The 12308-nt window shown below is 38.0% G+C and overlaps 1 protein-coding gene across 5 annotated transcripts in view; it reads right to left on the reverse strand.

The window, feature by feature from the left end:
* The window catches only part of MBD5 (methyl-CpG binding domain protein 5), a 158056-nt gene that overhangs the window by 65700 nt on the left and 80048 nt on the right, over positions 1 to 12308 (reverse strand). Inside the window, exon 1 of one of the 5 annotated variants that reach the window (XM_087920275.1) lies at positions 5158 to 5263. The exons of the other annotated variants lie outside the window; for them this stretch is intronic. The gene's annotated coding sequence lies outside the window, so the exon portion shown is untranslated. Of the gene's footprint in view, positions 1 to 5157; positions 5264 to 12308 lie in introns of those variants that run through there. 5 annotated transcript variants of the gene reach the window in all.

A 12308-nucleotide genomic window follows, 5' to 3' on the forward strand; every position in this document is an offset into this window, starting at 1 on the left:
TGATGCCTTTCCTGTAGTGGCCCCCTTTGCTTGGAATTGTACACCCGCTGGTCAAATTGACATCTCGAGTTTCCAGAAAGCCTTAACAATGAAGCTGCTACAGAAGCCTTGGGAGAAGATCTGTTATGAATGGTGAGGTCCTCCTTCTATGGGCATATTTATTGTGCTGTTCATAGGGGTTGTCTATTGCAGGGGTCAGCAACCTTAAACACTCAAAGAGCCTTTGGACCTGTTTCCCACAGAAAAGAAAACACTGGGAGCCACAAAGGACCTATCCGGAAGCCCCCCCCCATTCAATTCTGGAACCGACCAGAAGTCTGCTTTCCCCACCATAGAGTCTCCTCCTAGTGCAGTGTCCTTTTTCCTCTACCTGTTCTAATTGAAAATCCTATCAATTGTGGAGCCGACTGGACAACCTGCCCCTTGCCATAGGGTCTGCTCCTGGCATGCCATGCTTCCCCTCCCCCTAACTAGAAGCTCCTCTCAAAATTGTGGTGCTGACTGGCGACAGGGATCTGCAGCAAAAGGATTGAAAGAGTCACATGTGGCTCCAGAGCCGTGGGTTGCTGACCCCTGTTCTACTGAAATGCAAATGTTATTCATTTATTTTAACCTTCATACTGTAAAGAGAGGTAGATAAGCTGCTTAGAGTTTCCCTGGATCTGAACTGAGCAATGAAAATAAGTGTTTACCTGATGATTCAACTCACTGGAGTCAAAGAAATTCATTTGCACCCAACTTTTGATGGTATTCTATTTAGCATGAAAACGAATATGCAAAGGCACACAGACTTTTTACCTTAAGGAAAAACTCACGTATTATCAAGAGACATGAGAGCCATTTTTCTAGACGGATTAGAGTGGAAATAAGGTATTTCCATACTGACGCAACAGTGTGTGATATACACATCCATACAAAATGTCTTGAATCCATAATGGTACTGTACAGTATGCATATCACTGTATTCCTCAGAAGGTAGAAAACAAAGTCCAATAAATTCTAATTAAATTGATTTTGATCATGATAGCTTTTCTCCATAATGCTTTCTTTAGAGGTCATTAACCAGGAATATGGATTCTCCTGTCCATACAATACTTTCCTAATATAAAAACAGAACACGAAAGGAATTCATTTTTATCTACCTGCTTATCAAAACAGTAGACAACTGAATATATATAGCCATGTTACCTGATCAGCTTTTTTAACACCATTTTTTACTACTCTCTCTGCATTTCTGTTTTGAAATATACCATATAAAAATCAATTTAAAAGAACTGCTTTCATGCAGGAAGAACGGAAAGAATTAAAGAGTATAAAATTGAATTCTCTTCATTTGCACAAGGAGCAATAGTAACCCAGCTATAGAGGAAGTCATTTAGACTGAGCTTCTCTAGAAGAAAATATCAAAAATATAATGAGAAAGCAAATTAAACCTGTAGATTGTGCTTTCCTCGTAAAGTACCAAGTCATATGAACACATTATTTTTAGCATATAAAATGGTTTCTAAAGTGCTTCATTTAAATTTGTTTACTGGAACATTCAGGAAATAATCAACAATGAAAATTCTACCATGAAAGAATACGGTTACAACTGATAATGTATTAACAATATAAACATTGAAATATTTGATGAAAACTGTAACTTAACAATGGTGCTTAAAAGTTTGTGAACCCTTTGAATTATCAATATCTCTGCATAAATGTGGTCTAAAATGTGAAAAAACTGAAATATCACATTGGTATAAATATTCAGACCCTTTACTCAGCACTTTGTTGAAGTATCTTTGGCAGCAATTACAGCCACAAGTCCTTTTGGGTATGGCGCGACAAGCTTTGCACATCTGGATTGGGGGATTTTCTACCATTCTTCCTTGCAAATCTTCTCTAGCTCAGTCATGTTGGATGGCAACCAACAGTGTACAGCCATTTTCAGGTCGCTCCAAATAGGATTCAAGGCAAGGCTCTGGCTGGGCACTCTAGGACATTCACAGAGTTATCCTTAAGTCACTCCTATGTTGTCTTAGCTGTGTACTTAGGATTGTTGTCATGTTGGAAAGTGAACCTTCAGCCCAGTCTGAGGTCCCGAGCGCTGTGGAACAGGTTTTCATTGAGGACATCCCTGTACTTTGCTCCATTCAGCTTTCCCTCAACCCTGACCAGCTTCCCAGTCTTTGCTGCTGAAAAACACCCCCAGAGCACCACCATGCTTCACTATTGGGATGATATTGGGCAGGCGATGAGTAGTACCTGGTTTCCTCCAGACATAACAGTTAGAATTGAAGCCAAGCAGTTCAATCTTGGTTTAATCAGATCAGAGAATCTTGCTTCTCACAGTCTGAGAGTCCTTCAGGTGCTTTGTTGCAAATTCCAAGCAGGCTTTTGCACTGAGGAGATGCTTCCGTCTAGCCACTTTGCCAGAAGGTCCAGTTCGATGGACAGCTACAGTGATGATTGTCCTTCTGGAACAGGATCTGTGGAGCTCAGTTAGAGTGACCATCATGTTCTTGGTCACCTCTCTTACTAAGGCCCTTCCCTCCGATTGCTCAGTTTGACCAGGTGCCCAACTCTTGGAAGAGTCCTGGTTGTCCCAAACTACTTCCATTTGAGAATTATGGAGGCCACTGTGCTCTTGGGAACCTTCAGTGCAGCAGAAATTTTATTCTAGCCTTCCCCAGAACTGTGCCTTGCAATAATCCTGTTTCTAAGTTCTTCAGGCAATTCCTTTGACCTTATGGCTTTTGCTCTGCTACAGCATGCATCGTCAACTGTGTGCCTTTCCAAATCACGTCCAATCAATTATTTTACCACAGGTGGACTCCAATCAAGATGTGGAAACATGTCGGCAATCATCAAGGGAAATGGGGGGCACTGGAGCTAATTTTCAAGTGTTGTTGCAAAGGGGTCAGAATACTTATGCCAATGTGATAGTTCAGTTTTTTCTTTTTAATAAATGTATAGACATTTCTAAAACTCTGTTTCCACTTTGTCATTATGGGGGTACAAAGTGTAGATGAATGAGGGAAAAAAAGAACTTCAACAACTGTAGAATCAGATGAAAGCATAACAAAATTAACAAAAGTGAAGGGGGCCTGAATATTTTCTGAATGCACACTTGCACAAAGCTGTTTGAGCTGCTGCATTCTGAACCAATTGAAGCTTCCGGTTACTCTTCAAGGCCAGCCCCATGTTGTAAAAGTAAATTAAAATCATACAGATTTTAATAAATCTAAATAATTTGGAATCAAGAAAATAGCGATATTTTCCCCCAAGTTTCTCTTTTACAGTATATTTTTTGTGGCTCATGGATTTCTATCTTTATGTTCTAACTTATTCCTCTTGTTGAAGACATTCCACATAGTGGAGTCATAGGTGATTTTTTGCAACCCAAGCAACTACAACATCAAAAGTTAGATAAGCTATGATGGATTTCAGACCACTTCATCAGGCATGGGGTGTACTATCTGCAAGAAGAATACGTACAGGTGCTCACACAAGGCAGGAAGGAACAGAAAAATAGAGGTATGTGGAAACTGGAGAACACTTTACACCTGTTTCATAAAGCAATAAAAGTTCGACCACTTACTTTCCCAGCCACAATTTCCATTTCCTTTTTCTTACCAAGCAACAGCATGTAGAATTATCTTTCAGAACTATATTCTAGGCATCTGAGGTAGTACACTGTGATTCGTGGGAAGCTTTTGTAATTTACACAAGTGCTAGTTTTTAGAAAGCCACAAAGCTATTTTGCTTTTGAAGAAAGAAGATCATTATTCTTAATCTAACAAGTGTGGCCACAGTGAGGATCTGCCTATGCTTCAAAAGTCAACCCCTAGGGACTTTCCTGTAAATGCCTCTCATTCAGAAATTAAAAGAATCCCTTTAATTAAGGAAAGGGGACCTCCGTGGTACCTTCTGGCTATGGAAGAATTTTCATTAGAAAATCTACTTAGCCCAGTCCACTTTCAATATTTTGTGTTTTATTGAGAAATTGATATTTTTTTACAAAAAGAACTTTTAAAAGAACCACCTGACTCTATTGTGATTCTAGCTGGTATACAATATGAAAACAATCCAAAATAAAAACAAAAGAACAACAGGATCCTGATATGCCCCCCACCAGAAAGAACTTCTAAAGCGATCTGTCCGTCCATCTGTCCATCCATCCATCTCATCAGAGACCTTTAAGTCCAAGACCAGGGGGAAGAGCCAATTTTTAAGAGCTAACTGGATATATCACAGTGTGGTCCAAATTAACCTCCAACTGCTACAATATAGACAGCCTGATCCTAGGTCCCATCAGGCAACACTGTTCAATGGATAGGGCTGGGAGCTTGTTGGTTTTTACCTGACTATATAGGATGAGCAAAAACTATAGCAGACAGATGTTCCTTCATATAACAGGCTCTATGTCATGGAGGATTTTATAAGAGGTAATCAACAACATGGATTGCACTCAGAAGCCTATCGGTAGCCAGCACTGTTCACAAAGCAGAGGTATTTACATGCTGTGGTATGCCAATAACTCCCTGCATTGCTGCATTTTGGACCAATTGCAGTTCTGAGTGGATTTCAAAGGCAGCCCCATATAGAGGGCACTGCAATAATCCATAGAAGATGTGACCAAAGCGCGCCCAAAAGCCCTCTTGGAAAAATGTACAGGTACAATTGATGGATTTGATAAATTTATGCAAAGGCCTTCCTTGCCTTGCCACAGTAGTTATCTGCTTCTTAAAATAGGTGAATTCAAAAAGGCGCTCAGATTGTATGCCAGTGCTGAAGAATTCCTTTCACTATTTAAAGCCAGAATATTCCTGGTCTCAGATGGTCCAAATATCCACAGCCACAGTTTTATCCCGAGTGTGATTCTGAAATCTCCATCCAGGCCTGCACACCTCCAGCAACTGGCCAGACAGTACTGTCAAGGTCTGGCCAGTCTGAAGGCAAGACATAGAACTGGGTTGCATACATATATGGATGACAGATGGGCCTAAATTATCTCATCCTGTAGCCTCAAGTTGATGATAAACAGGAAGGGCAAGAGTGTTAAGCCCAGAAGTTGCCCACACATTAGGGGCCCTAGGCTCCATCTCTTCCCTGGTGTTAATACTGATTGGACCTGATGTAAGAGAAAGTAGGAGAACCAATACAATACTGTACCCTGACTCCTAATGCCTGCAGGTGATCCAGAAGAATACATGGTTGATTTATGGAAAGCCACTGAAAGATCACGGAGAACTGGATAGCTGCTCTTCCTCCATTCCAGTTTTGCAAGACATATGCAACCAAAGCTGTCTCAGTACCATCCCCCAGCCTGAAACGTGACTGGATAGGGGTCTAATGTTCTCCAGGGCCCTATGAAGTTGCAGCAATTAAGAAAATAGTTCCACATTTATGTTACTCTATAGCTCTACTTACAAGGAAGCTTCCTCTTGAACTTTTGGAGCAAATTCATAATAGCACAGACTTCAAAGGAAGAGAAGGATCAATTGCACATTACATATTATAGACTCACTGATTTAAATCTCAAAATATTCAAGTTTGGCCAATAGGTTAAATCCACTGGTTGCTAATTATATTAACTGAAACCAATATGTGCTTAACAAAAATAATCAAACTGAAAATCTAATTAGAAACCTCTCAGTGTTGAATGTTGATAAAGGTGCCTATGATATGCTGGTACACTCACTTTTGCCTAAGAAATTGGAAAACTATAAATTAGGTAACAATTCTATAGATCTACTCAGGGAACAATATGCTAAATTATATGTGGACGTAAGGGTCAATGAATTAAATCTACAATCTATAACTACCTCAAGAGGAACAAAGAGGAGATATCTACTCTCACTTGGCTTACATATAAAATGTATACAGCTATAGAAACTTTTAAATCATCCTCCAGAAGCATTAAGAAAAGCTCACTGAAGCCAACATATTAATATTTAAACTCCAACTTCATTCCCGTTAAAAGTCAAAGTCTGTGTTTAAAGTCAATTGGAAAGGATATAGAAATATTGGAACAAACAGGCAAGTTTGGTGGGAGTGTCTAAAAATCCAAAGATTTTGGAAATTGGCCTTTGGTGACATCCTCTACACTAACTAGTCCTGAATTATTTATCATTGCTTGAGAGAGAAAATGACAATATTTAAAATGAAGAAATGATCACAATTTATGTTGGTAGAAGCTGGAATACCCATAACACCAAAATGGAAACAACTTTAGAACTTTGATACTTCAAATTTATAGGATTTTAAAAGTATTTTTGGGTATGGTGCATTGCTTACAAAGTAACAACATTTACTGACTGAGAAAACAACTATAAGTTTTTTGGGAAAGCATTTCTAATTTCAATGGTTTGTTATTTTAGCATTTTGCAGTTCAATACATTATCATTTATATTTTAGTTTTTCTATCCTTAATTGATTAGCAATAAAAATGTTTTTAAAAAACTTTTAAGGGAGTATTTCAGTAATTTAATTTATATTTTACTCCAAGAAGACCTATTTTAACTTCTGTAACCTGTTTAGAATTTTGGATCCTATATTTAAGTATCTTGCATATATATCAGATTAACAAGTAAATAAAACAATTTTTTAAATACTTTAGATCTTCTTCAGCACTTATGCTATGTCCAAGCTAGATACATTTTAATAATATGTCTAGAATTCAGTATTCTGCATTTTAGCATTTTATATATTTTTCATATTAGCAATTCAGCATTTTAGTGTTCTGAGCTTTCTTCAGTATTTTAGTGTTTATATTTATACTGTCTAGTTTTATCTTAATTTATGTAATTTGTTTATAAAGATTTTTTATTGTTGAGCTTTGATATTTTAATAATAAAAAATGATTATGCACATTTCAGGAAAGCGTTTAAAGCTATTTTATATTAACATATGCAGCATTTATTTTAGGTACAGAAAGAATATGAACTGAAATAAATCTATCACAATGCGACAAACTCCTACTCAGTTTTTTTTAAACTTAGATCTTATAGACAAAAATTGAAGTATCAGAAAACATTACTGATGTTACTTACTAAAATATTATTACCTAATAAACATACACTGCTCAAAAAAATAAAGGGAACACAAAAATAAGACATCCTAGATCTGAATGAATGAAATACTCTTATTAAATACTTTGTTCATTACATAGTTGAATGTACTGACAACAAAATCACACAAAAATTATCAATGGAAATTAAATTTAGCAACCCATGGAGGTCTGGATTTGGAGTTACACTTAAAATTAAAGTGGGAAAAAACACTACTGATGTAATATCCTTAAAACAGGTCAAAATGTGGCTCAGTAGTGTGTGTGGCCTCCATGTGCCTGTATGACCTCGCTACAATGCCTGGGCATGTTCCTGATGAGGTGCTGGATGGTCTCCGGAGGGATCTCCTCCCACACCTGGACTAAAGCATTCCCCAACTCCTGGACAGTCTGTGGTGCAACGTGGCATTGGTGGATGGAGCAAGACATGATGTCCTAGATGTGCTCAATTGGATTCAGATCTGGGGAATGGGTGGGCCAGTCCATAGCATCAATGCCTTCGTCTTGCAGGAACTGCTGACACACTCCAGCCACATGAGGTCTAGCATTGTCGTGCATTAGGAGGAACCCAGGGCCAACTGCACCAGCCCATAGTCTCACAAGGGGTCTGAGGATCTCATCTTGGTACCTAATGGCAGTCAGGCTACCTCTGGCAAGCACATGGAGGTCTGTGTGGCCCCCTAAAGAAATGCCAGCCCACTCCATTACTGACCCACTGCCAAACTGGTCATGCTGGAGGATGTCGCAGGCAGCAGAACGTTCTCCATGGCATCTCCAGACCCTGTCACATCTGTCACATGTGCTCAGTGTAAACCTGCTTTCATCTGTGAAGAGCACAGGGTGCCAGTGGTGAATTTGCCAATCTTGGTGTTCTCTGGCAAATGCCAAATGTCCTGCATGGTGTTGGGCTGTAAGCACAACCCCCACCTGTGGACGTCGGGCCCTCATACCACCCTCATGGAGTCTGTTTCTGACTGCTTGAGCAGCCACATGCACATTTGTGGCCCACTGGAGATCATTTTGCAGGGCTCTAGCAGTGCTCCTCCTGTCCCTCCTTGCACAAAGGTGGAGGTAGTGGTCCTGATGCTGGGCTGTTGCCCTCCTACGGCCTCCTCCACGTCTCCTGATGCACTGGCCTGTCTCCTGGTAGCACCTCCATGCTCTGGACACTACGCTGACAGACAGAAAACCTTCTTGCCACAGCTCGCATTGATATGCCATCCTGGATGAGCTGCACTACCTGAGCCACTTGTGTGGGTTGTAGACTCCGTCTCATGCTACCACTAGACTGAAAGCACCGCCAGCATTCAAAAGTGACCAAACCATCAGCCAAAAAGCATAGGAACTAAGAAGTGGTCTGTGGTCACCACCTGCAGAACCACTCCTTTATTGGGGATGTCTTGCTAACTGCCTATGCTTTCCACCTGTTGTCTATTCCATTTGCACAACAGCATGTGAAATTGATTGTCAATCAGTGTTGCTACCTCAGTGGACAGTTTGATTTCACAGAAGTGTGATTGACTTGGAGTTACATTGTGTTGTTTAAGTGTTCCCTTTATTTTTTTTGAGCAGTGTATTACTTCTTAATAAATGTATACCAAAATGCTTACTGACTCAACTAGAGAACATGGATTTTACAGTCAACACTATAAATTCAAATTGTATCTAATTTACTTCATGGACATAAAAATATAAACTGAAAGATATTCTTTGTGAAAGCCAGTTTTTAACACATCACATTATATCTGTATTTATTTGTATGTATACAAGGAAATGCAACATAATATCATCTCATGGCATGAGTCAACACAGTATGTGCTGAAGGACTGGAAGTAAGTACTCTTCCATGTTTGACAATAGACCAATTCATACAGAAATTGACCTGGTGCTTACCAAGTCACTCACTTAGGTCTTCAGATAACCTGTAGTGTTTATGAAAGCTAGCAACATTTTTTCACTATAGTTATCAAATGAAAGCTTTGTTATAAGTTGATTTACCTGTCAGGTTAATTGACCTAACAAGTTCTTGTTAAATTAGAATGGTTCCACCAAAATCTCAAAATCACCTCTATATGATTATTTAAATTTTTCAGTGTGTAATAAATAATAGTTTACTAAGCTATATGCCGCCTGACCCCCGACAACTCTAGACAGCTCACAGCAATCGAAGAAATTACAATAACATCAATAAAATACATTTTAATTTAATGTACTTTTTATTCCTGCAGTGCAAATATATGGGGATCATTCACATTGGCTTATTTTCCTGTTGGATAAATTTACATGTGAGGTTTTTCTACTAGAAAATTAAAGGAGGGATCTTTGGATGGCTGCTATTTAAGCATGTTCTATGGCAACTGGCCAGAGATAGGATCCTACCGATATAACAACTGGTTCTCTTCATGTGCATGTGAGCCAAATGTGCACTTGAGCACTACTTGCACGTGTGCATTACTTACAAGGTACCGGGTCCAGCAACCATTCACCTGCTCCAGCTGACAAGCGGCATTCAGCTGTGCTGCGCAAAGCAGCTAAGGAAGAAAAAGCAGAGAATAAACAGCAGCCTAGAGCCCAGGCAGGAGGGTGGGCCAAACAGACGACCAGAAGACCATTGCAGTGAAACAATTCGGTGTCAGCTGCTCTTCGGAGCTATCAGTTCTATAGAATTGGGCCGAACCAATAGTATCCGACCTCTTTAACTGGCCTATTTAATGGTCCAACATTCTCAAAGAAAGTTATTTTTATAAAGCTTAGATATTCAGAAAGGATTTACTTTCATGCTTTAAAAATATGCTGTTGAAGTTTATACTTTAATATATCTTATATGAAAGAAAAATGTAATTTAATGGTAAATCTATCTACAATTGCAGTTATTTATGGTGTAATTTTTTCCAATTCTTAAAATATTTTCCTAAATATTATTCTATTATAGTGATTTATATGGACCTATGAGTCAGGCTATTTTGAGTATAGGAACAAATGTGAAAAAACATTAAACTGATGATGATCCATAATTCCTTGAATAAAATAAGCAAAAAATAAGCAGAAAATCATCCTTGTCCAATTAGTTACTATTTTTTTCATAGCACACAGTATAGGAAATTTCATTTACAATGGAGATCTAAATAATCATACATATAGGAATAAATAGACCTTAAGATTAAATAATTTTGGTATTTAATCAAAATCAAATGCAAGCACCAGATCAAAATGACCACATAAACAATATGTCTTAGTTAAGACTCATATGCACCTTTAATAAGCTAGATAAACAACAATCAAACTTTAGGGCTCCTGTATATTTAATAGATATTACAAGAGGTCTTTGGTGAGAGCAAAGGATCACATCAGAGTATCAACCAGTGGGTTGAAAAGCTGCGCCTGCTTTATTTCCTCTCTTTACAAAGGAGTCCAATAAAAGGCTGCCCATTGACACAAGTATCAGAAATCTCCTCTTATAACATTCAATTAAACAATCAAATTACTAACTTAAAGACCAGGCATAAAGACCGACCTGTTAGAGGCATATATCAAATACTTTAAAAAAAAATCTATTCAAATGAGAAATAACAAATTTGTTGCTTCAGGAAGTTCTTTCTCAAACACAAAACTTCACCAACTTTGTATTTTTAAAGAGCATACAGTATGCTTACAACTTTAGATCACAGCAGAAATAAATTTCAATATCCCCAAGATAGGCACCTCTTATTGTGCTGTTGATATTTTTCAAAACAGTATCTCAAATGCTGAACTAGACCTACAAATACTCATACAAACATTAAAGTGGCCGCTGTGTGGATAATGGAATCCATTATCCTTTGGCCACTCATTCTTTCAAGTATATGCTTAATAAGACCAGTTACTATTAAACAATTTGTTTCCTCTTTACCTAAACATAATGCAACTGGAAGGGTACGTATTAGACTACTATGGTACTGTACTTGCCCACAGGAGGCCACTTATAGGATAGGCTAAGCTCATATGTTATTATTCATTCTGATAACAATGCATGCATTGTGTCATTTAAATGTCATACCAAATCGACATTACTTAACATACATGCCATTCTGAGCTTAAAAATTTGTATTGAGAACGCTTTATTTTTAAAAAGTATTGTATCAGAATTATAACTGAAGTGTACAAATATACCAGCATGCTGTTTTAAATATAGAAGAAAACTCTGAAAGCAACATTATTGTCTTTTGCTTCAATATACTGTAATTTAGAAGCAGGCAAAAAGGAAATTATTTTTTTAAGAAGTCCATGTGTAAAAAAGCAGAAACCTCAATTTGGCCAATAAAATGAATGCCTTTAAGACATCTTATAAAGAAGTGACAAGCTTTAATAATATGTTTATGCCCAAAGTGACAGCCTTTAATAACATGTTTTATGAATGGTTTCTTAACAAATCCTTCTCCTGACAGGGAATATGTACTTTGGTTTTCTAGAAATAGCACACTTGCAGTTCTTCGTTTAAAAATTAAAGAATTAAAACAGCCAATTGACTGTCAATACAACAGCACAGAAAAGCAAAAAGGGGGAAAGAAATCAAATATGCCACCTAGGCCGATAAAAGAGAAACCACTTGTAAAAGTCCCTATGACTTTTCCCTCACCCTGTGAACTGATAGTTGCCATGGTAAGCATTTGTCTGTATACTGCATTTTAAAAATGATTAATACCATCCCCATTTCTCTCATGGAATTAGTAACTGATATTTGAACTCTCTATTTAAGAAAATGAAAGGGTTTCACATTGTAAGCCCTACAGAAAAATACGACAGCTAAGAGGGATTTCTTACCCTATTTATAACAGAAAGCATAATTGAAACATACAAATTAGTTTAGAAGGTTTTCTACATGCACCATTTTCATAATTCTACTTTTTAAGCCCCAACACAACCACAGTCTCAGTATTACATGGGCAGTACATTTAAAAAAAGCAGGCAAGGCATATAATAACAAGACCTGGCAATGCCTAAAAACAGGAACATTGAAGAAAGAGAAAAGACTCATTCTGGCTGCACGAGACCAAGCCTTAAGAACAAATTCATACAAAGCCAGAATTGAGAAAATGGCAATAGATAGAAAGAAGTTAAAGAAAGCTAAAGAAACAGAGGACCACCTGGTTAGCTGCTGCAATAATACGGCACAGACTGACTGACTACAGACAATGGCACGACAAAGCAGCAACAATGGTGCTTTGGAAGATCGGCAAGAAATACCACCTGTCTGCAAGCAAGAACGGGTAGGGTC

This window comes from Pseudonaja textilis, chromosome 1 (assembly GCF_049901715.1).
Source record: "Pseudonaja textilis isolate UNSWEBS1 chromosome 1, rPseTex1.2, whole genome shotgun sequence".
Taxonomy (NCBI): Eukaryota; Metazoa; Chordata; class Lepidosauria; order Squamata; family Elapidae; genus Pseudonaja; species Pseudonaja textilis.